This window comes from Macrotis lagotis, chromosome 3, assembly GCF_037893015.1.
Source record: "Macrotis lagotis isolate mMagLag1 chromosome 3, bilby.v1.9.chrom.fasta, whole genome shotgun sequence".
In the NCBI taxonomy this organism is placed as follows: domain Eukaryota; kingdom Metazoa; phylum Chordata; class Mammalia; order Peramelemorphia; family Peramelidae; genus Macrotis; species Macrotis lagotis.
In genome coordinates, this window is record NC_133660.1 from 211,432,808 (window position 1) to 211,459,468 (window position 26,661).

Here is a 26,661-nt window from a genome sequence, read left to right on the forward strand (position 1 = left end):
TAAGATAGAAAAAATCACTGTTGATGATAGATGATAGATGATTGATAGATATGAAGACAGACAAATAGAAAAGGCAAAAATCACTGTTGACAATAGAGAGATAGAAAAGGCAAAATTTAGGCAGATAGACATCTGTGTGTGTGTGTGTGTGTGTGTGTGTGTGTGTGTGTGTGTGTGTGTGTGTAGATATATGGATATATATATAGATATACCTTGGTCCCAAATCTGACCCTCCTGTTAAATAGCATTCCATCCCTTCCTTTAGGCTTTGACTCAGTTTACTCCAGTATTTCCTCATGCAATGAAAAATGAGAAGAGGAATGGAAGGAGAGCCAGGGGAGCCTCATGAGGTAACTGGGGACTTCCAGACACAAGGGGCAGTCCTGCAAACAAAGGCATAAATATAGAAAAGAGCAAACTGGAAATGAGAGACCCAGAGAGCAGGCAGACAGTTTGATTTGGAGAGGACCCATAGAAGATAAAACTGGAAAACTAGAATTTGTGATGAAATAGAGTCCTTGAATAGTAGACTATGAGCTTGGTATGCAAGAGGTAAGGCAATAGAAATAACTAAAAGTTTTTGAGCAGGAGAAAGATTATCAGGGGGAGCCTTTGCAAGAGGAATTGGAGCAAGGAGACTTTGTACTTGGGAGGAGCCTTTAGGAGGTTGTTGAAAAGACCTGAGGTGATGAGGACCCAAACTAGTGTAGTTCCTTTGGAAGAAACAGTGGAAGGGTGGGTGTAATAATGTTTGTCCTTCATTTTTGAAGACCATGACTCAGGAAGGTGATGCCATGACAAGCCCATGAATTGATTTGAGGGAGGGGAGGCTGAGCTAAGTCATCAGCCTCACTTTCTCCTCCAAAGCCATCTGAGTCCAGTAGTCAAATATGAACCAGAATGACTGGAGATGATCCTGAATGTGAGGCAATCAGTTAAGTGACTTGCCCAAGGTCACACAGCTAGTAGGAGGCAACTGTCTGAGGTAGGATTGTGAATTGTGGAGGAAGTATAGAGGCATGGGAGGGGAAAGAGGAATGATGCTTAGAGATATAAAGGTCCAACTGATGGCAGTACTTTGGGAGAAGGGATATGAGAGTCAGATAAGATTTAAACCATGTCTGTGGCACACTGGTGGTGTATACATGAGGTGATACAGTTCTGGGCTGAGGCTGGTCATGTCTTTAAATTAGTAGAGAAGTTGACTGGCTGTCCCTTATTTTATATCCTCAGGGAAGCAATTCATGTGATGAGGCCCCAGAACCTTCACTTGTCTAGAGACAAAGGACAGAAAGGGTCAGAAAGAATTGAATGCCATCGAGTCTCTGGGCAAGTTACTTAACTACTGCCTGCCTCAGTTTAGTCATCTGTAAAATGGGAATAAGAATTGCAGCTACCTCCTAGGGTTGTCATGAGGATTAAAATGAGACAATATTTGCAAAGTGTCTTGCAAATTTTAAAGAGCTCTCTAATTTTCACAATTATTATCCTTGAACTCCCTAATACTTAAGTGGGTTATATCCCATTTGAAATTATTCTTTTACATATTACTATTTACTTAAACAGCAACCTTTTTTCTTTGCCACTCCCTGCCATTCCAATGTATATTTGACTTATGAGGTAACCCAAAGCCCAGAGAATTCTGAAGGTCTTGGAAGGACCTATAAAACCCTTGCAAAAGTAGGAAATTGGGGCATCTAGGTAGCACAGTGAACAGAGCACCGGCCCTGGAGTCAGGAGTACCTCAGTTCAAATCCGGCCTCAAACACTTAATAATTACCTAGCTGTGTGACCTTGGGCAAGCCGCTTAACCTGATTGCCTTACAAAAACTAAAAAGAGAGAGAGAGAGAGAGAGAGAGAGAGAGAGAGAGAGAGAGAGAGAGAGAGTTGGAAATCTATTGGGATGATGGAGTCTTGCCCCACTAGCAACCCTGAGTTCAGTTCCTTCAGAGGGGAACTATTGTGAATGCATTCTGTTTGTGTCTGGGCTCATGTGAGTCCTTGAATTATCTTGTATGTTTTCTGTAGCTATGAGTGGATTCCTGGGTGTCCTTTCTGTCTTCTGTATTTTCTGATAGAGGAAATAAAGACTGGCCTATACCTAATATACACTTTTGACATTGAGTACTGGAGCTGGTGAGCTGTTACCTATAGAAATTGCAACCTAAGATAAGCCATTACTTGAAGATTTTCCCAAAAGAAGTCAAAGAGAAAAATCTCTTTTGTGTAAACTCAAGCAATCTCTTCCAGAGTTTCATTGAATTCAATTACTTTGTGATTCAAATGGCATTAATTAATAGCCTTTAAATATCTGTAAGGCAGTCAAGTGGCACAGTGGTTAGAGTGGCTAACCTGGAGTCCTCTTTCTGAGTTCAACTATAGTCTCAAAAACTTCCTAGCTGTGTGATTCTGGACAAGTCACTTATTCTGTTTGTCTCAATTTCCTCTTCTGTAAAATGAACTAGAGAAGGGAAAAGTAAACTATTCCAGTATTCAGTATCAAGAGAATCCCATATGGAATCATAAAGAGTCGGACATGACTGAAATGACTGAACAATAGCAATAAAAAAAAATCTGTAAATCTTGTTTAATATTGGCAATCATATTTGAAGCTTACAACAGCACTTTAGAATATATTGTGAAGAAACCAAAATGCTCAGATTGTCTTGCCTGAAGATACAAGCTAGCATCAGCTTGACATGAGTAACCTATTAAATAAATATAATTTAAATGGAATGAATAAGTGAATTAGGACTAATTCACCCAGAACTTTCTCAACCAACTCAGATGCAAGGCTGTCTCAAGACCAAGCAAACCCTGGTTCCTGACATATTGGCTCCGACTAATTTTTTTGAGTCGTGTCACACTCTTTACATGGAAGGTCGAGACAGCTCCATAACAATTCTTCTGGGACAAGGTTTGGAGGAAGACCAAAGGAACAGCTGCCAGAGGGAGAGAGCTTTCTTTGGAATAACATGAAGCCTTTACCCCACTGAATGTTCAGGGAGCAAGTACACTCTGGAAGGAGGTTGCCCCCATTGCCAGGGCTGAGGCCGATGCTGGAGGGGTGTTTCTGGATGGTGCGATCAGCACTAATTTTCCAACCAAACTTTGACCCCACCTCACTCTAGTTAGGGCATGGTATAGAGGGAAAGTACTAAACTCAGTGTCTAAAGGTCTGTGTTAAAGTCCTGTCTACCTCTGCTATCACCTATGTGACCTTAGACAAGTTATTTCCCTTCTCACTTCCTTCAGCTGCAAAAATTATCCATTCCAGATTTAATTGGTACTCTCTAAAATGTCTTACAGGTTTCATGTTTTATCCCCTAAATAATCCCTCCTGTTCTAATAGTCTCTCATTCGTTCTGGAATGCTTCAGACTTTCCTAGGACTGTGGCAAATTTTAAAAAGTTAGATGACTCCTTGTCTCCTAATATGTGCTACAGCGGAAAGGGAACTAATGCCAGATCAGGTCATACTTAGCTAAAGCCTCAGAAACCAGCACCAAGCCCTGCATGATTAAGATAGTCCTATCAAAAGATATGCCTTCCCTCTTACAAAAGAAAAAAAGAAAAGAGATCAGTTGCTGCAAATTGGATTTCTGCAGCTTCAAACTCTGTAATCACTTCTCATTTTGGAGCCTGACAATTGTTCTGGCTCGTGACACACTCAGTAGGAGACTTTTTTCCATACCCTGAAATATAATTTGTAAATCTGGAGACTTCAGTTCCCCCCTTCTCCAGAACTTGATTGCCTCATTTGTAAAATAAGGGACTCGAAAAAAAATAAGGAGTTTAGAATGAGAGAACTATCTTTCTTTGTATCATCAATGCTTAAAAGGTCTGGAATATAATAGACACTTTATAAATGTTTTTTGACTATTGGTTGTCTTTGAAATTCTCTGTATTTTATGCATTTAAAAATATTTTTCTTGACCTCAGACACTTAATAATTACTTAGTTGTGTGAACTTGGGCAAGGCCCGCAGCCCTATTGCCTTGCAAAAATAAATAGATTGATAGATAAATAGATATTGAAGGGTTTCACCAGATTGACAAGGGGCTCTGTGACAAACACACACACACACACACACACAATTGAAAAAGAAAGTAAGAAAGAACTCTATTAGATCATAAACAAGGTACTTACCCCCTCTGAATTTCAAATTTCTTATCTAAAAGTAGCAATAATACTTGCAAGTACTGCCTCCCAGGGGTATTTTAAGATTCTGTGGAAAGTGCTTTGCAACTATTAAAGAACTACAAAAATATCAGCTAGTGTATATTCTAATACTTTCTATGTTGCGCATATATGATATACTCACAAATTTATACAGAGAGCCCAACAAAGTTCAAAATGTTATATTCTTGTTGGGGAAAATGGTTCTTTTCCCATTAGGATGGCCAAGCTCTACATGATGACATTAGTCAGTCAGCTGCCACTATGGGGATGAGACAAAAGTTGGGTTGAATTCAACTGATTGAGAAGGGATGTAGAGTCAGGGCACTCCCAAGGAGAGGACAAGTCCAGTGGACCATTGTAATAGAGGACTTTAGACATAAGGGTATTATTTTCCAGTCATGTCTGACTCTAAAAGACCCCATAAATTTAGTGGCAAAGATACTAGAGTGGTTTAGCATTTCCTTCTCCAATGTGTTCCCATTTTACAAATGAGGAATTGAGGCAAATAGAAGTTAAATGTCTAAGGCTGAATAAAGATCTAAGTCTGGATGTGAACTCAGAGCTTCCTGATTCTGAGCCTATCATTATCATCCACTACATAATCTAGTTGTCCGTTATAAAGTCACAGGGCCATTATAAAGTTACAGGGAACTTAGAATTGATTAAAGAATACACAGTGGACTAGAGGATCTCTAGAAATAAACTTCACTTGCTTTAAAATTGGCCCAAAATAAAGTTAAGACTTAGAAGTAATGGATTGTCCCCATCCTCTAAATAATCAGTGTAACCTTGTACATGTCACATTTGAAAATGGAGAAGCAAGAGGAAAGACATTTGCAGAGTGCTTTAAAGATTGCAGAGCATCTTTATGTACAATATATAATTGAAATGTGAAATAAGGGCATTAAACAAGATAAGGCTCATACCCCCTTCTCCATTCCCATATTCCTTGCAACTTACATTCTTTGCCCTATAAACTACTTTGTTGAGAGGTGATGATACCTCAGGGACATTCTTCCAATTGATGAATCACCATAAATTATACAAAGAAATATATGTTCTTTAAAAGGAGTTAGGAAAAATCCATATGAACTATTTTATACCTTCCCAGCAAAAAAAAAAAAGGATTCCATCTCCGTAAGATGAAATAATGACATATTCACAAGCCCTGGGCAGAATGAATTGTTCTTTTATGAATCTTCTAGGTCTTTCATTTAACTTATGTAACTCCTTGTGGAGTAACTAGCAGAGTGAGAATTTTCCTACTGTCATGGATTCCACCTCCATTATCTCTCTCCCATCTATCTTCTTATCATCCCTCCATTGCTATCACCCAAGTTAAAACTCATTTTAGTTTTTTCTCTTTCTATTTATATTTTGACTGTTTCCAATCTCTTCCCTCTCTGATCCATTATACACACCCCAGATCTATCTTTTAATCTGGCCCCATTAAATATCTCAGTGGCTTCATCAATCTGGCTTTTAAGACCTTCTGGTATAGAACTGCCCAAGAGGATGCTGGGAAATATTTTAATGACCAACTCTACAAAGACCCAAAACACTCTTAAAAGTTTAATTTTTATTGTTAACATTTTGCCTTTAACTTTCTAAAGTCTAGACAATCAACAAAACAGCAAATCAAGCTTAGATTTGCAGTATTTGCTAATTTCCAAAGCTGAAAAATTTCAAAATTGGTTCTTGTGAAACTGGTACAAAGTGGACTCCAACATACCACAGAAATATCCTATTTTTCCAGCTTTCTCTCCCACTACCTTGCCTTGTGCACAAACCATATTTTTCTCTAACTCAGTCATGTCCCACACCTTCCTACCCTTGGTCCCTTGTTCATTATTCCTAGGACTCTCTCTTCCCTCCTCTACTGAGATTCTAACCTTATTTTAAGATCCAAGTGAAGCACTATCTCCTTTCTTATTTTTTAAAATTTTTATCTCCCTTCCTTGATCATCAAGGCAACCAATATTTATTAAGTATTTGCTAGGTGCTAGGGTCCTGGAAATGTAAATAGAACCAATAAAAGAATTCTTGCTCTAAAGAAACATACTGGGGAAGATAATACGTAAACAGAATCTGAAAGGCAGAAACAGGAGGTGGCCCTTGTAAGATAGTGAAATCATTGCCACCATCTCCCTTTAGATGCTAATGGAGAAGGTCCAAGATCTTGATGTAAAGAAGTCTTGAAAATAATAATGCCCATCCAGTCTACTGATTTCCTTCCAGTCTAGCCTCCATTGTCTTGTGTGAGGGAACCAATCCCTGTGAAGAAGGAATTTACCTTCCTCCAAACCACCACCAGCTGCTGGACAGGTTAAGTCCAAGAGCCCTGGCATTACCAGTACGTACCAAATCACCAACTCCCACAACTCCTATCCTGGAAAATGACTTCCAAGGCAGGGACATACAGTGAGGGGACAGCAGGTGAAGCAGAGCTGAGCCTCATCTCTGATTGCCAAGGGCTGAGTGCATACATTTGCCCTTTCACTGCAAATCCCTGCCAAGGAGATGAGAACTGGCCAACTTTATAGTCAGGTAGCTGTTATACTGTTAATAAGTGACTGAACTAGAATTTAAATACAGTTTCAACCTGAAATCCAGCAGTGTTTCTCCTATAATACAGCTGCCTCCATTTTAAACATTCTACCTAAACAACATAATGCTGTAAGATTATTAATATTCCCAAATACCCATTGCTTTGCTTCTGCTCACCTAACAAAACCTTCCCAATACTAGGAAACAATTTTTACACCTAGTACTTCTGGCAAAGGATCCATTTCTAAAATATACAGAGAACTGAGTCAAATTTGTTAAAAAAAAAAAATTTCATTCCCCAATTGACAAATGGTCAAAGGATATGCAGAGACAATTTACAGATGAGGAAATCAAAGGAATCCATAGTCATAAGAAAAATTGCATTATTTATTAGAGAAATGCAAATTAAAGCATATCTGAGGTACCACCTCACGCCTCTCAGACTGGCCAATATGACCAAAAAGGACAATGATCAATGTTGGAAGGGATGTGGGAAATCTGGGACACCAATGCATTGTTGGTGGAGCTGTGAACTCATCCAAACTTTCTGGAGAGCAATTTGGAATTACATCCAAAGGGCAATAAAAATGTACATACCCTTTGATCCAGCAACACCTCTACTGGGTTTATACCCTGAAGAGATGATGAAAAAGAGTAAAAACATCACTTGTACAAAAATTTTCATAACAGCCCTGTTTTTGGTGGCAAAGAATTGGAAATTGAGTGAATGTCCATCAATTGGGGAATGGCTGAACAAATTGTGGTATATGTATGTTAGGAACACTATTGTTCTATTAGAAACCAGAGAAGCCTGGAAAGACTTACATGAACTGATATTGAGCAAGATGAGCAGAACCAAAAGAACATTGCACACCCCAACAGCAACATGGGGTTGATGATCAATCTTTTTTTAAATATTTTAATATTTAATATTTTTTAATATTTTAATATTTTTATTAAAGATTTTATTTATTTTGAGTTTAACAATTTTTCCCCTAATCTTACTCCCCCCTTATATCCTTAAGGAAGAAACATAAAGTATAAGAGATAGCAAGATCAGACAATAAGATATCAGGGTTTTTTCTAAATTTAAGGTAATAGTCCTTGGTTGTTGTTCAAACTCCACAGTTGTTTCCCTGGCTACAGATGGTATTCTCCATCACAGACAGCCCCAAATTGTCCCTGATTGTTGCACTGATAAAATGAGCAAGTCCATCAAGGTTGATCATCACCCCCATGTTGCTGGTTGATGAGCAATCTTAATGGACTTGCTCATTTCATCAGTGCAACAATCAGGGACAATTTGAGGATGTCTGCGATGGAGAATACTATCTGTATCCAGAGAAAGAATTGTGGAGTTCAAACAAAAACTGAAGACTATTACCTTTAATTTTTTTTTAAAAAGTTATTTTATTCTGTAATTTTGTTCTTATATTTTATTTTTCTTTAAGGATATGATTTCTTTCTCAACACATTCAATTTGGATCAATGTATACCATGAAAACAATGTAAAGACTATCAGACTGCTTTCTGTGGGGGGGGGTGAGGGGAGGGAAATAAGATGGGGGTGGGGAATTGTGCAATTCAAAAAACAATTTAAAAAATGGATTCCTGAGTTTAAAAAAAAAAAACCTTCCCAATATTTCCATTGCTTACCAAAGTCTAAATGCTTTAGAATGGTATTCAAGGTCCTCCACCATCTTGTTTTACCTTACCAGCCTTTGTATGACATGTATGATCTCTACTTATAAGGAACTCATAGTCGTTGAAGGGTTGTCTAGAGCAGAGAGATTAAGTATCTTGCCTCCGGTAAAGTCAAGATGTCAGAATAAGGGTTTAAACTCAGGTCTTTCTAGTTTTGAGGCTAGTTCTCTATCAGCTCTGCTGCTGTCTGTTACAATGATGGTGATTTCAATCTGAAAGAGAGAAGATTGTCTTGTCCTTCCCCACCCCCAAGCTGACGGTTTTTGTTGTTGTTTTTTTAGGTTTTTGCAAGGCAAATGGGGTTAAATGGCTTGCTATTAAGTGTCTGAAACCGGGTTTGAACCCAGGTACTCCTGATTCCAGGGCCGGTGCTTTATCCACTGTGCCACCTAGCTGCCCCCTAAACTGACCATTCTTAAAGACTTCTTTTATCCATTTCCAGTAACAAGAAGATAATGTGCCTCAGATATGGCAGAATCTTCCCAAATGGGAGCACTATTAATGCAACCCAGAGAAAAGCAATTTGGAGGTCAGACTTCATGGCTTCTATGATGATGAAAGAGGTGGGAGAGTTTTTGCTATATCTCTCCTCTTTGGCTGGCAAAGTCACAGGTAGACAAAGAACACTCTTTAGATTCCCAAAGGAAAAGTCAACAGAGAGATCCCTATCTCTGGACTGGGAGGTGGGAGAGCCTAGCTTGAGCTTTGTGAATCATTCATTCAATCTGGAAGCTTGACAGCATCATTCTCCCCATTCTGGGCCTCTTCAACAGAAAATGAGTGAGTGGGATTAAAAGACTTCTAAAATTTCTTCCACACTATTTAGTGGCTATATCCTTTAGCATGCTGCCTGGGCTGGAAGATCCCCTTGAAGAAATGCAGAAAATAGAAAAGAGAAAAGGCTCTTATTTAAATACATTTGGAGAAGAGTAGAATGACCTTCCTCAATCTCATAGAAATGATTATGTATGTATATGCTTTTTATTCTGTATTTTTTCCAACAAGTACAACATAATCATAGTCAACTTGACTTTTATTCCTTGCTCCTCTACAAGAGGAACCTCCTTCTTTTTCAGGATAACAAAGCCTATTCATTTATGGAAAGCTCCCCCCCGCCATGTGCCCCAATAAAAGAAGTCATTCATCAAGGGTTTAAGGAAGAAGGAAAGCAGCAGATTATTCTGTGACAACAAAGAGAGAAATCGGCCCACCTCCTCATTGGTTGAGTCAGTTTGTAAGTCCAGGATGAGGTGATTGTCTTTAACTGTATGTGTTGGTCCATGGAGAGAAGCAACCCACCCATTACCATCTCTACCCAAAGCCAAACAATAAAAACAATCTGCCAGAGAGGGGGACTATCATTTGAACAAGTGTCAAACTCAAACAGAAATGGGAATCATTATATCACAGGCAGAAATCACTGCAGGCCACCTATTGATTTAGAACGCCACACCTCTAATTTGGAAGGTTAATGCCTCCAAGAATCAAGATAATGTGTGATAACAATAGGAAGAATGCTGAATTTGTTGTCTGAATATCCTGCTCTGATTTTTGCTGTCTGTGAGATTTTTAGGCAAGATTTTCAGCCTCTCAAGATTTGTTTCCAACTCTTCATGACCCCATTTGATATTTTCTTGGCAAAGATACTGGAGTAACTTGCCATTTTCTTCTCCAGTTCATTTTTACAAATGAGAAAACTGAGGCAGAGTTAAGTGCCTTATCCAGGGTCACACGGCTAATAAGTAACTGAAGCTAGATTTTAACTTATGAATATGAGTCTTTCTACCTCTAGGTCTGGCCCACTGTCCACTGCACCATTTTGAAGTAGGGTACTTGGAAGAGATAAGGATGTGTGCGATATGAGGATGGGAGAGGAAAAATAAGGGAAGGCTTCAGAGCCAGCCCTGTACTGTCACAGTCACTGGAGACAAGGAGAAAGATGAGGAGGGTCGCTGTCATTGTTCACTTTTACTTCCCCTCAGGAGTCAACTGTAATAAATGATTGAACTTCAAAACCAAACTGCTCAGCACCTAATCGAAATGGAAATTGCTTTCCCCTAGAAGGACCCTTGGCAGTCCTCTTTTCGATGATGAAGTCAGACTGCTTGCTGCTGCCATTTAATTGAAGCATGACCCAGAATAGCAGGGATCCTGGAAGTAAGACTAAGATGCTGAGCTGTACCATGGGCTGAAGCTGAATCCCCACACCCAGTCCATGCCAAGTGATCCGGGCACTTACCTACTACTCCCATTGCTGGAAAGTCAACCAGACCGGGAAGCAAAACACTTGGCTTAGCCTGTTCCTTCAATCATTCTTTGAGCCTCAGCCTCCTCATCTAGAATCAACAGCTTAGCCACTAAGGTCCTTCTAGAACTAATTTTAAATGAGGCTGTAGACATTATACAATCATAGCATCCTCACTGGTGTAAGGGACCTCAGAGATCTCCTAGTTCAATTAAACAGTGGGGAATTATGGGGGGAAAATTAAATATAGAGTACCAGAACTGAAATTCAAATTCTGTTGTGCTGTTCACTATCAGTGAACCTAGGGAAAATAATTTTATCTCTATGAATTTCATGGAGTCAGGAATTAAATTTGGAAAGGAGGAAAGCCTTGACCATACTCTCTGTCAATAGATAGTTCCTTCCCCCAGAGTTGCTGATGACTATTTTTGACAGGAGACGTCCTCACTAAGAGTTGCTGCCAACTACTTCTTGGGGTCAGGATGAGGAGAAGGAAGCTATGTATGGGCACCGAATTCCCCCTTTGAGAAAACTGAGGCACAGAAAAGTCGGACAATTTAATCAAGTTCCTATAGGTAGCATAGAGCAAAGATATGATAATAATTTAGCCCGCCTGCCTCCCTCATATAGCTGCCTTGAGGTTCAAATGGGATAATGTTTATGAAAGTGGTTTGTAAGAGATATAAGAGATTATTATCTTCCCATAGAGCAGCTAAGTGGTACAGTGGATACAGCACTGAGTCAAGAAGACTCATATTTTCTGAGTTCATCAAATCCAGCCTCAGACAATTACTGGCTGTGTGACCCTGGAAAAGTTACTTAACTTTGTTTGTCTCAGCTTCTTTCCCTGTAAAATGAGTTGCAGAAGAAAATGGTACACTACTCCAGTATCTTTGCCAAGAAAACCCCAAATTCAATCAAAAAGAGTTGGACACAATTTGAACTATCTTAACAACAAAAATTAAATTAGATTATATTCTTCCTAAGTTTTTCCTAGGTTTTGTCTAGGACAAGAGCATGGAACATTCGATCCAAGAATTATGTGAGGCCTGCAAAATCATTTGATCTGGCACTGGCGAAGCAACCAAAGGCCAGACTCAAAATTCAATAAATCTAGAAACTTTTTAGGGATAAAGTAATATTATAGGCTAAATTTTAGGTTGACTATTTTGTATGGTCCACAAATTATGTTATAAATATTCAAATGGCCCTTGGCAGAAAAAAAAGGTTTCCCACCCCTGGACTAGAAGACAATACACACATATATTTATTTATGTACTTGTGTACAGTTTTTTTATTCTAATTTCCTTTTCAAAAAAGAGGTGAACTCTGAGTGCAAAATGAAGTATATTTTTTCATTTTATTTTTCCTGGTTTTTTTTTTGGCAATGTGGACAAAGTATAAATATGTCTTGTATGGCTTCATAAGGATAATGATTATTGTATTTCTTGCCTTTTCAGAGGGTGGGAGAAAGAGAATTTGGAACTGAAAACAGATTTTTTTTCTTCCAAATAAGAGAATTGAAGTAGTACAGGGGGGGAAAGATTTCAAACTCTGAACCCTGTTATAGAAATTGAAATGCTTTTGTAAGTCATACCAGCCTCTGAGAAATATATAGAGTGGTACATTGAAGAAAAAGGAGCCCATCCAGAATGACAGCTGGTACCTGTATTTTCTTTGTTTTTGTACCTTAGTCACATCCCTGCCAGTTGCTTGTTTTTCTGTCATCCACCATTTTTGACACCCAAATATTCTCTAGTTTCAGAAAAGAGAAAAGTACTTGGAAGACAGTTTCCAAAATAGAAGCAAATGGAGGATAATAGCATAGACTCGAGCCCACGAAAGTGGGCACAAATGAATTTCCTTAGATCCCAGAGATGGCAATTCTGATAAGAGGATACTCTCACAACATATGATTGAAGATAATGCTCCCAAGAGATGACTGAGGCATTAAGGAAGATTTTAGACAAGAGCAAAATGTTTTGAGTGAGCAATGATCTAAAATGCACATTTCCATAGCTGCTTAAAACGCCAATGGTAACTTAATTCCCTTGTGGAACCATGAAGATGTTATATTTATGATGACAGCTGAAAAGCTGCCAGCCTTGGATGCTCCACTCTAGGGTTGTTGATTTTTTCCAGGTGGTTTGCTGGGGCAAGTGTTCTAGCTCTTAGGAAGGAATACAAAAGAGCACAGAAGGTGTTGGCAAGAACATGTCATCATCACTGCTTACCCCTTCTTGTATAAATGTCCTTTAAGACTTCCAACAGCTTTCATGACAACCCACTGAATGAACCTCTCCCCAAGGACATACAACTCAAAGGAAAAGAAAAAAAGATATGCAGGAAGGAATCACTCAGAATATTCAGAGCTATCCTGCTCTGCCACACAGAAGTTTTATATATCTCTCTTGTTTTAACCCTCCATGTCAACACTATCAGCATTTGTCCAAACTCGAGGATTGCTTTATAGATTTTTTTTTATTTTGCAAGGCAAATGGGGTTAAGTGGCTTGCCCAAGGCCACACAGCTAGGTAATTATTAAGTGTCTGAGGTGGGATTTGAACTCAGGTACTCCTGACTCCAGGGCTGGTGCTCTATCCACTACGCCACCTAGCCACTCCAAGGATTGCTTTATAGACTGACCCTTGTGGCTTCAAAGAGAAGTAGAGACTGATTCTCATGTCATTGTTCTTGGCATGGGCAGATGCCTCATAGCTCCACAGATCAATCACCAGCTTTGTAGATATTGGTAGCAGCTGAAATCCATACCATCCTTTCCAAAACCTTCTTTATTGGTGATAAAGAACCTTTCCAAGAGAGCTTGTGGAGTGTCAACATGATGTCCTATGACTAGTCAATGGCAAAGCCAAGAGTCCATTGAGTTCAAGACTTGTTTCATTAAACCAAGATCATGCTGTGGTATAAGGGAGTGAGGGGTCTTTTATTGAGGAAGTCACCAACAGATGGTTGTCTCAGTGAAAGCTTGATTCAGAGACTCCTCCCCGAGGCAGAATGATCAGATATTCTACCCTACTGGCATGTGGGGGTACAACGGATAAATCACTAGGCTTACAGTCAGAAAGATCTGGGTTTAGCTACTAACTCAAATACTTGCCAGTTGGATAACTATGGGTAAACTATTAGGGTTTCATCATCTATAAAATAAAAGGCAAATATATAGAAAATTGAGTCAATTTTATAAGAATACAAACCATTCCTCAACTGACAAATGGTCAAATAGGCAGTTTTCAGGTGAAGAAATCAAAGCTATCTCTAGTCAGATGAGGAAGTGCACTAAATCACTTTTGATTAGAGAAATGCAAATTAAAACAACTCTGAGGTACTCTCTTACAACTATCAAATTGGCTACAATACAAAAAGGAAAATGTTAAATTTAAAACGAGAGGGTTGAACTCAATGACTTCAAAGGTTCCTTGTAGCTCTAGGTCTACAATCCTAAAATCATTTTTAAAAGGAAGGAATCAAGCAAGGGACTTCACAAATTATCACAAAATTTTCATATAATTATTCCTTCAAAAATAGACAGCAGAGGTAAATAGAGAACAGCCATACCTGACTCCAAGTCAGTCCCTAAGAAGCTGCTTTAGTGTGAGGTGGGCAGGAAGAGGTCAGCCGGAAACAGTCATCTGAACAAGGTAGAGGAGTAGGCTTCCAATGATGCATCATTGGGAATGGTTCGCTGAAGAAGGTTGAAGATTCTTCTCCTCCCTCTCTCTCCATCACCACCAGACATAACTTACTCCTCTTTTCACATGCTACTTTGCAATATGGCTATTGGTATTTATTTTTTAAAGAATATTTTATTTTTCCTAATTACATGTAAAAAACAATTTTTAACTTTCATTTTTAAAAATTTTGAGTTTCAAAGTCTCTCCCCCTTCCTTCTTTCTCCTCTCTCTTTCTCTGAGACACCAAGCAATTTGTTTTAGTTTTAGTTGGGCTTTTTTTAGGTTTTTGCAAGGCAAATGGGGTTAAGTGGTTTGCCCAAGGCCACACAGCTAGGTAATTATTAAGTGTCTGAGGTCAGATTTGAACTCAGGTACTCCAGACTCCAGGGCTGGCGCTCTATCCACTGCGCCACCTAGCCACCCCGACACTAAGCGATTTGATTTGGATTATACATATACAATGATGCTTAATATATTTCCATATTAATCATGCTGTGAAAGAAAACACTATCTGAGTGTATTTTTAACTTCTTTATTAGACTATAAACTCTTTGAGATCAGTGTGACAGTGTTTCTATCTCCCTTCTTTCACTCCCACCCTCATCCCCCATATCCTGCCTACAGAAGAGATTCAATCATTGACTGCTGAACGGATGATAACTCAGCAGATATTTCAGTGAATAGAGCAGGATTTTGAATCAAGAAGACAGATTTCCTGTACTTCTCAGCCTTCATTTCCTAATCTATAAAATGGGAATAATAGAGTTATATCATAGGGTTGATGGCAGAAACATGTCATATCAGGGATCTTACGAAATGTCTCCCATGCCCAAATGAGCTAACATCTATAAACTAATCTGCAAACCTTAAAGTACAAACAGGAGCTATTATTATTTCCTTTTCATTTTTTTCCTGAGGACCCTGCAACAGCAAAGAGCAAATGACATTTATCTGATATAGAAATGTCTCCTATTTTCCTTTGTTCCCCCATACTCCCTGGTGTTTACTAGCTGTGTGACCTTGGGCAAATCAATTAACCTTATTTGCCTCAGTTTCCTCATCTGTAAAACAAACTGGAGAAGAAATAGTGCCAAGAAAACCCTAGAAGGGGTCAAGAAGAGTCAGACATATCTGAAAAGCAACTCTACAAAAACTTCTCAGACCCTTTTCTTTCCCAACCTCAATACCTCAGCGTCCTCAGGCTGACCATCAATTGCCCGTAGACTTCCTTGTTATGCCCCACAGAGGACATCCATTGAAGAGTTCATACTCCAAAATTAGTTTTTCCCTCTTCTGCCACCTGCAGTAGCAGCTGCAGCTCAGACAACCAAGAGATCAGTAGAGGATAATGAGCAAAGCTGCCAAATTCAAAGTCTTGTCTAATAATTCCATTCTGCACATCTTCCTCTGTTGATCTGGAATTTTATACCTAATTTGTTGCCTCAATGGGTTCTTTAATTCAGTAGCAAAAGTCCTCTGCTTAAAAGCTAGAAAACTTAGGTTCAAATTCCAGTTCTAACATTTACCATTTTTGTGACAATGTCACTTAAATTTCTTAGGTCTTGGTTTCCTCAAACAACAAATATTTGGTATGTTCCTACCATGTTCTAAGTAGTCTCTAAGATGCCAAGGACACAAATTAAAAAACTAAACAACCTCTGCCTTCAACGAACTTACATTCTATAGTGGGGAGACAATATTACGTAATGCAAAGTAGTTTTAGGAGGATAGGCAATAGGAGTTGGGGAATTAACAAAGACTTTATGGAGAAGGGGACTTGGGCTGAGTATTAAAGGAAATGAGGGATTCTAAGCAGTAGAGGTGAGGAAGAGGTGGGTTCCAGGTATGAGGGACAACGAAGGCTTGGCCTAACAAAGTGGGAATATAAGTAGGAAAAAAGGTATCACACAAGAGAGATGTTGTAGAAGTTGAAAAAAACCATCTGAAACTGAAAGGATAATATGAAAACTGAAATTCTAAGACAATGGGTAGATAGTATTGCCCTCAACAGAAATAAGAAAATTCAGAAAAAATGGTAGATTTGAGGAGAAAGAGAATGAGTTCAGTTTTGGATATGTTGAGTCTGAAATGCCTATGCAACTTCCACTCTGAGATGCCTAATGGTCAGTGATGCATAACTGGAATTCAAAAGAGGAACAGAGTGAGAAAGAGGGAAGTTAGAGGTACAATGGGTAGAATATTGGACCAGGAACCAGGAAGTCCAGAGTTCAAATCCAGCCTCAGATCCTTACTATTTGTGTGATCCTGGGAAAGAAAGTCTCTTAACCCTGTTTATCTCAGTTTCTCATCTGTAAAATCAGACACAACAATAACAACAAAGTACCCGAACAGATAAAAGGAGTGAGATAGATCTGTGAATTATTCACCCAGAGACAATGCCCAAACCCTTGAGAAGAGAGATTATACAAGTTTAAAAAGGGTAAAGAGAAAAAAAGAAGAGGTCCCATACCTGGAGGTAAGACCTGCATCTATGAAACTGGGATAATGTTTTCCCTGCTTGTTTCATGGAATACTTACAATGAATCATTTTGTAACCTGCAAAATATGCCAGCAAGATGAATTATTGGCATTATTCTGCCTCTGAACTCCCCTTTTCCATTCTTCGTTGTGGCATGGAGATGAACTTGAGCTCAGAAGCTCACATATTTATAGTTAGAAGAGAACTTAGATAACCTAATCCAATCTCTCAGTTTACAGAGGAGGAAACTGAGGCTTAAATAGAATAATTTGCTGAGGTCACCCAGCTAGTAAGTAGCTTGAGGGCAAAGCTGATGGACACAGACTCAGACTGGTTTTGAGGATGAGCCTACCTACCATCCAAAAACTTGTATGAATGGGCAAAGGCACCTCACCAGCAGGTTGGCCAGCAAATGAGGACTTTCTCACTCTAATTCCTCTTTTGAGTTCCAGTTCTAATGACTGACCATTACTCATGGGATAGACTAAAAATTTTTGTCTTCTGATGATAGCAGAAAAGGATAGAAAACATAAGAATCACAAGCCTGTATATATCATCTATGAACTTTAAATATAAGTGTTAGCTCTATAGGCACGCAGTCTAGTGATTCAAGTTCTTTGCTGTTTTTAGATAATGACATCTCTCATTTTCACAAATGGTTCTGGGGCTCAGAAGGCACTCCTTCCTCATTGCTGCCATTAAATCCCTCATTTCCTTCAAGCTCAACTTGAGGGCTCCCTCTACATGAGGTCTTTTCTGTTCTTCTCAGCTTTAACGCCTACTTTTTAAAAATTTATATGTATTTTGTTTTTATGGAATAAAACAAGCATTTCTGTAACATAGCCTAATAAAAAAAATAGAGTGGAAAGGAATAGAGGAAGTGCTTCTCTTTATCAATAATTATTTTACATACAAAGTCTCCCAAAATTTAATGCAACTTTAAATATAGTTATAATGTGTAATTATAGCCACTTAGTTATAATGTAAATTTTCCCCAATAAAATATGAAGTGTACCAAAAGTCATAACATGATTTTTAAACTTTAATAGCATTAAGATTTGAGGATAGCTCATATAAACTCTTTGAGGGCAGAACCTGCTTCATTTTTGTCTTTGTATCTCTGGCATCTAACACAGAGTCTGATAAATAATAGTCATTTAATAAATTCTTATTGATTGATTTACAATGTGATCAGATAAGATTAGATGCTTTTTGACCAAATAGATATTTTTAAAATAGAAAACACTGTCTTTGCCCATAAGAGACTTTAAATCTTTACTATTTTCTTTCTTGAACTGTCTTTTCATCTCTCTTAAAGATTGACCAGAATAGTTATTTTTGCCCATTTGGCAGAAAATAAGCAAGAAATACTTCCAGTCGTTGGAAAGAAATGATGCCATGCTTTATACAAATGTGAGAGAAACAAATTTTACCCTGTAGTTTTGTTTGAAGTTTGTATGAGGTACTTTTATTACAAGTCATTTCTGGGAAGGTTGTTTGTACTGACAAGAGTTTCCTCTGACAACGAAGTGGATTCTGATTATAACCACCTTTCAGAGAGTGTATAAAGCATAAAATGTTGAAGCATCAAGAACATTTAGACCCAATCCCATACTGTTACTAAATACTAAAAAAATAAGCCCCTCCCAATAAAACCTCTCATACATGAAAAGATGCTAATGTTCTATTAATGTTCCATTCTCAGATTCATCCTTGTAACATCTAAAACATGGTTAATTGCAGTGATAAGAGGAACTTTGGTTACAAAAAGCAAATTATGAAAGATTGGGTCTATGGGTTAGATTTACAGAGAGTTCAGTAGACACTTCAAGTGTCATCCTTTTAATGGAAACCTTTAGAGAAAAAACAAATTATTAATAACCCTGAATGAATGTTCCAACATATTAAATATAAGAAATGTACATAAAAAACCCCTTCTGAGGTTTCACTCACACCACAAATTGGAAGACAAAGATATGATAATAATCATTGTTGGCAGGGTCAATGGATTGTTAGTGGAGCTATGTTGGAGTCAGCATTCCAAAAAAGCAATTTGGAACTATGCAAAGAAGACCACTATGATACTCACATCCTGGGACCAAGAGCTTCCACTCCTGGCCATAAGAATTTATAACATTATGAGATTCACAAATATTTTATCTCACAATACCCATAACAAAGTGGGTAATATAAATATCATATTGAGTATCCCCATTTTTATAGGGAAAGAAACAAAATTGACTTCCCCATAGTCACAGAACTAGTGACAAAAGTCAGAATTCAAACTCAGGTCTTCAGACTCTAAGGCCAATGAACTTTCTTTTATATTATGGTTCCTATCAAAGCTATACTCTGATTAAACTAAAATAATGCACATATGTATAATATAAATTATATAATATATTAAATATAATATATAATTATTATAATAAATAATAAAATTTATAATAAAAACTATGAAAATAAAGGATGAAAGGACTATATCATTATTTATTCAGCAAAGTGCCTTCCACTGTGAAACGCAGGCAATTCTTGGTTTTTAAAGTCTGTGCCTGCTGTGCAAAAATTCTCTAAGGTTCTACTAAAATGGTAAGAATTCCAGAGTGGCCTCATAAAACATGATTTGTCCACTTCTTCAGTCTACCAGGCTGGCCATGGAGGTAGGGATTTTTCAGTCAAAGCTACACAAGAAGACCATCTACTAAGATATAGAAGAATCACAAACTTGAAAGCAGAATACCTGTGCCAGTGAAATCATAGCTCCTCGAAGTATTATTTATTGATAAAAAAAAATTTTATAGTTTTTGAAAGAGACATCACTTAAAAAAGAGAGAGAAATAGTTCAACAAAACTAACCAACATGCCAAAAAATCCTGAACTATAAGTTCCCCACTTCTACAAAGGGGGGGAGGTGTTATCTCACATCTCTTTGGACGTAAGCTCAGTTCTTGTTAATTTTTTTAGCATTCATTGTCAATTATCCCGTTGGCGGTGGTGGTGGTTATTGTTTACCTGGTTCTGCTTGCTTTACTTCATAAGTTTTAATTTCGTTAAGTATTAGTCCATCTAACTCAGTCAACAAACATTTATTAATGCTTATTGAAGGTCAGGCACTGAGCTGCCTTCCTACACCTCTCTGTGCTCTTTTTATTCATCACTTGTTAACACAGGAGCTAATACATGAAATAGTATTCCTAGTAATAAAATTTTTATTTACAACAAATTAATATTATCCTGGATAGATACCACAGTGGTACAGAGGAATTAGTGCTCGATCTAAAATTCAATGTTGTGGGTTCTAGTTCTGACTGACTCTTGTTATCTGGGTGATCTTCAGTAATTTACTTATTTTCTCTGCATCTTAGTTTCATCTACTGTGAAATGAGGGATTTGGACTAGATAATTTTAAAGTTCCATTCCATCCCTCAGGCTGCCAGACAGCCTTTATGATTGCCAGACAGACCCAGTCTTTATACTATTCAGCTATGATATGAAATGATCCATGTTTTTAAACATGATCCATGTTTTTCTCATCAGGTCTGCCTCCAGGTATGCTAATAAACACATATGCTAAAAATGGCACATCTCAAGGAAACTTGAGCTCACGTGTCCTAAATTTCTCAGAAAAATAAAGTGACACCTGTAGACACTTTGATTTCTTCTCAGGAGATCTGAATGAAAAACAAGACTGGTCCAGAACCACAAGGTCTGAGTCAGAAAACCAGGACAAGTCAGATTATCCAAGAAGTACAGTCCTTAAGATATGGTCTCCCTGCATCCTTATCCTCTAGAATGCTCCTTATGGTCCACTTTAACCCTTCTGCGGGGCCATCATCAGTGGACCCCACCTATGTCTTGCCACTGATCTCTGATGCCTGGAGAAGAGAGTGAGGTCGTATAGCCCTGCCTCCCTTAAATCCAATTCACTTTCAAGTCAAGACATTACCCCACCTAACATCATTGTCTTCTTTGAGGGGGACAAAGGTCCAGGACCTGCATTCACAGCCAGCTGCCATCCACAATCACAACACTGAAAATACCCCAGAATATAATAGCTGATCAGGAAATCTGTTGAGATCCCCAGCTTCAAAATCTCTTCCTCTGCCTCCTAGATAACAATAAATATAGCTAATATTTGCATGGCCCTTTAAAGTTTACAAATATCCCATTTTATCCTCATAAAAGCCTTAGATGGTAGGGAGGTTTTATGATCCCCGTTTTGTAGATGAGGAAACTGAGTCAGACAGAGATTACACAACCTGCCTGGGGTCACCCAACAAGTAAGTGTCTAAGGTTGGATTTGAACTCGTCTTCCTGATTGCACCTGCAGGGTGTTCATTGTCCACTGTTCCACCTAGCCACCTCAGCAAAGGTACTTTTCCTAGAGGACAAAGATACCTATGACTTTTGAGCTCAGAAGCTCATGAATCACTGAAGGAAACATAGATGCCCTGGGTCAGCGTTATTACTAGTAAGGACAACAAAGCATAATCTATAGAGACTCATCCTCCTGAGTTCAAATCCAGCCTCAGATACATACTGTGTGACCCTGGGCAAATCACTTCACCCTATTTGCCTCAGTTTCCTCATCTGTAAAGTAAGATGGAGAAGAAAATGGCCAACCACTCCAGCATCTCTACCAAGAAAAACCCAAACAGGATCACAAAGAATCAGTCACTACTGGAAAACCACCGAACAACAACCACCCTGATATTCTTTAGGTAAATATAAAAACCCACCTGTCAGGGAGTTCATCCTATCCCACAAAATATAAACGATCACAGTGTTACTAGGGAAAAGAGTCCTAGACCCAAAAATAGGATATCTGAGTCTGAATCTTGGCTGCAACATGTCTGAGCTGTGACTAGGGGAAAACATCTGTTTCCTTATCTATAAAAACCAGACACTAGTGTTTGATCTGCATGTCTCAGAAGCCTGTGAAGAAAGCGCTTGGTTATTAGGATTCGGGGGTGGGGGTGGGGGTTCACTCCTTGCCCTTGTAATATTGTTTCCCCAGATGCTATGTTTTCAAGGGACTGATGAAGGATCTTAGTTGAATAATAACAATAAAAAAAGAAGCATTTATATAGCAATTTAAGGTTTCCAAAGGTATCTTACACAATAATAATAATAATAATAATAGGTAGTTCCTCACAAATTTCTTTGGAAAGGGAGAAAGCACTAGGCTTAGAATAAAGAAGACTTCTTTATGAATTCAAATCTAGTTTCCTACTCCAGTTGGGCAAGTCGCTTCACCCTGTTTGCCTCAGTTTCTATGTCTGTAAAATGAATAAAAGAAATGGCAAAGCACTTCATTATTTCTGTCAAGAAAACCCCAAGCAGAGTTATGAAGAGTTAGACATGACTGAATTGACTCAACATCAACAACAATTTTACAAATATCTAATTATATCTTCACAACAACATTGGGAGGGAGCTTCTATCATAATCCCTGTTTTAAAGAGAAGGAAATTGAGACAAACAAAAGGCTAGTGACTTGGCCAGGGTCACACACCCAGTGAGGGTCAGAGATAACATTTGAACTCACATCTTCTTTGACTCCAAGGCCAATACTCTGTCCACTATGTCACCTAGCTTCCAGCTTCCTGAGGAAGTAGCCCAGTGTTAAAGATATAGTAAGTTTTTTGAAATAACCAGCATAAAACCCAAGAGGAGTCTCAAAGTGGGTGCAGTGGGGTTTCGCAATACAGGATATTCCAGAACACTTGCAAACCAAGAGTCAATCACATTCTGTTCTTCTCTTACAAGCCTAGCTCTCTAAGCCTCAGTTTCCTCATATGTAAAATATGATACCTGTACTATCTACTATTAATAGCTGTTGTAAAGAAACTACTTTATAAACTTAAAACACTCTAAAAATGTAAACTTTTATATTGTTCATCTCTTAGATCATCATGATCTTGGTGTCATATTCAGATGGTGAAACATTCCCTTCCTATACCCTAATAGTTCAAAGTAACCCAATTCAATGGATTCTGTCATCAGCTTCCAGAATATGGGGAAATTGGAATTTCTTTTTCTTATTTTTGTAAGGCAATGGGGTTAAGTGACTTGCCCAAGGTCACACAGATAAGAAATTATTGTGTCTGAGGCCAGATTTGAACTCAGGTCCTCCTGACTCCAGGGTCAGTGCTCTATCCACTAAGCCACCTAGCTGTCCCTGAAACTGGAATTTCAGGTCTGGGGGGAGCTAGGTGGCTCAGTGGACAAAGCACCCGCCCTGGAGTCAGGAGGATGGAATTCAAATCTGCCCTCAGGCACTTAATAATTATCTAGTTGTGTGACCTTGAGCAAGTCACTTAACCCCACTGCCTTGCAAAAATAAAAAAAAAATAAAAGGAAATGATGCCATAATTCAAACTCATATCTTCTATATAGAGATCAAAATATCTTTCCCTTCCCTTTTTCTTTTTTTCCTTCTCCCTCCTTGTCTACTCCACTCACTCCACCCTGCCCTGCCTTCTGCATACCACAAACTATCACTTTTTAATTAATTTATTTTTCCAATCACTTGTAAAAATGGTTTTAGCATTTCTTTCTAAGATAGCAAGTAATCTGATATAGGTTATACATAGGTTATGTTGCACACATTTCCATATAAGTTGTTCTGTGAAAACAGAATCAGTACAGAAGGAAAAAACCATGAGAAAGAAAAAACACAAATTTTAAAAAGTGAACATGGAATGTTTTGATCTGCATTCAGACTCTATAGTTCCCTGTAAATACCACCTACTATCATGATCAACACATTCAGGTTGCATAGGAGCAACATGGAACAAGTTGGAGTCAGAGGAAGTGGGTTCAAATCTTACCTCTGGCAATTATGGTCAGTAGACTTAGTTCCCCAATCTCCCTCAACCCCATTTTCCTTCCCTGTTAAATGAAATGGTTGAACTCCGTGGCTTCTAATACTCCATTCAGTCTTAACTCTCTGATCTTAAGCTCTTGTTGCCACACCAAAGCAAGTCACCAACACTAAGAAAAAATGTTGATGCTCTGTCCCTCACCCCTAGGTGTGGGGTACCTGGGAACAGTGGTCCCATAGGCCTTTAACTCCCTCACACCATACTGCCTCTAAATCCCGAGTGTGATCCAAGCATATACATTTGGCTCATTTGGAGTATTGTATAACCAAGTCTCCTGTTTTAGGAATTTTCCTCCATCTGTGTCCCTTCTGTAGCTATATTCCTATTGTATGTAGGTCAAGAGTCTGTCTGCAGGTGTTATTAAATTGCCTTGCCTCTCTGCCCATTGATAATGATAGATACCCCCATGTCTCCTCCCCACCACTATACAGGGGCAGAATCATAGATTGGGATACAGGGAAACTGAGAGTATAGCTTACAGAATTCTAGGCAGGAGGTAACACCAGGCTGTGACCCAGGGCAATGGGAAGACTCCTGGACTTGGAGTCAAAAGCAATCAATAAACAGAAATTTATTAAGCATCTTTGTTGCATCAAGGACAGTTTGGGTCCAAGTCCCATATCCCCTATTTGTAAGCTGTTAGGGCTTAGAGAGTCTGTTCTCCAGTGCTCCATTTTCTTTGTGCAATTGATAGTACTGGCCCAACCCACCTCACAAGGTTTGTGTGAATAAGGCATTTTTTCAGACATGACTGAAAACAATCAAAGGGGAAAAAAACACTTGAGTGAATATTTCTGCCTTCTTCCCCAGTTCCCTCAGGTCCATGCCTCAAAGCAGGGGTAGGAAGGTAAACACCCCTGATTCCCTACAAACTGACCAGTGCCCCTCCACCCACTGACAAAGAAAGTTTGGACAGAAGTTTGATCCTATTCTTTCTACCCCATTTGCCCTTCTTCCAAATTTGGGGATGATGATTTATGCCTTTATTGAACATTTTGCAAAATTCTTAATCTCTGATGGGGTTTTTTTCTCTTCCACAAAATCATAGAATGTCAGATATTATCTTATTTCAATCCCTTTCATTTATTTTTACTTTAAATATATTTAAATATATATATATATATATTTCAATTAAGCATTTTTTTCTCTCCCTCCCACTTACAACCTTCCCCAGAAAAAAAAAGAAAAGAAGAACAAAATACTTGACTCAAAAAGAGGAAGTGATTGACTAAAAGGTAGGTACACTTACAACAAACCATTAAAAATTTCAATACTCAAAGCCTGGATTCCTGATTCCCAGAGAAATGATCTTGGAAAATGACTATGCTGCCTCCATGAAATCCTTTCAAGGGAACAAGAATATGGACAATTAGATAAGACAAAATTCTTAGTTATTTCTCCCAGAGAAGTCCAAACATATTAGAAACGTGGTATACCAATTGCAGTCAGTACACGATTGTTTGCCTAATCTTATCCACAAGGCACTGACCTAGAGACACCCCTTCCTCTCCCATCTCTCTGATAGATTGTAGTATTCAGCTAGGGGGACTGAGACAGCCCCCCTCTCCAACTCTGGCAAAATCAGGTTCATTTCCAGGGAAAAAAAATATGAATTGAGGAACTGGAATGTTTTATTGAACTTTTTAATAATTCATCTATCTTCTCCTAGGGAAGGATAAGCATTTCAAATACTTCAAGATGATTACACTCAGTATTGAATTGCAGCTTCTGAAGGGCTCCTATCTGCAGAGCATATTTAGGCAGAGTTGTGATTTTCATTTTTCTGCCCTCAGTGGAAACCCACCCCCCGGCCACTGTCAGTACTGCAAATAAAACAAATCATTCAATTTTTTTAGGCAAACTGTTTTTTCATGTGGTACAAGGGAAAGTTGAATAGCCATTTTCCTAACCCTTTAGAAGGTGGATTGAAACTAAAGAAGAGATCAAACACTATGTATATAGCAAAAGCCAAATGATATAGGATATCTCTGAGTAGAGAAATGTTAGTATGCATAGTGCAAATAAGCACCATCAAGGTCCTCTGTTGGGGGATTGGGGGGGGCGGGGAGAAGCATTTTTCAATCTTGAAAAACTGTATAAATCTTAGCTATTTTTGCTATCATTTCCATTAGCAGCAATAGAAATAATAACATTTCCAAAGGCACACAACTTGTTGGACGACTGCTTACTGAAACAAACTCTGCACTCTGGAGGACAGAACGAAAGGATCCATATATGTTTCTATATGTGTATGGATATGCATACATACATATTTACATAAGTATATATACACATATGAATATATGTACTCTATATATTTATAAATATATACTCTATATATAACAAACATATATGTTATCTCTATATACACAAATATATATATTGAGACAAAATCTGTTCCTCAGCAATTGATGTTCATATATTTAGATTTAAAAAAGAAATTTAGAGGCTATCTTCTCTAATCTCCTCATTTGACAGATGAGAAAGGTGAGTCCCAAAGAGATCAAGTGACTTACCTGAGATCACCCATACATTTCCCTCCATATAAAAGAATAAAATCCAGGTTTTCTGACTCCAAATCCAGGACTCTTTCCTAAACTATGCTATCTCCACCCAATTCTCCTACTTCTTCCCTCTGGGATCAAGAAAAACAAATCTCATTGCATGATAAAGCTGGGATGAAAGCACCTCTTTTGTTTACAAGTCTTCAGTTACTTGCTCAGGATTTCATAATCCTTGGCAATGTTTTCTAGGTTTCTTTTGAAGTCCCAAAAAGGAGGACAAACAGCCAAGATATATTATGAAGGACAAACCAAGATGCTGCTAGAATTCATGGAAAGCCCAGGAATTAATGGAAATCACCAGAACTGGATAATGGTTTACAGGTCAGACAAGTACAAAATTCTCTCCCATTAAATCATTGAT

At 38.3% G+C, this 26,661-nt stretch overlaps 1 long non-coding RNA gene across 2 annotated transcripts in view; it reads right to left on the bottom strand.

Annotated features, from left to right (window-relative positions):
* Positions 1–26,440, bottom strand: part of LOC141518089 (uncharacterized) — a 253,311-nt gene extending 226,871 nt beyond the window's left edge. For both annotated transcript variants that reach the window (XR_012477081.1, XR_012477082.1), the window contains exon 1: positions 26,253–26,440. This is a non-coding gene — a long non-coding RNA (uncharacterized LOC141518089). The remainder of the gene's footprint in view (positions 1–26,252) is intronic.
* Between the last annotated feature and the right edge of the window lie 221 nt (positions 26,441–26,661).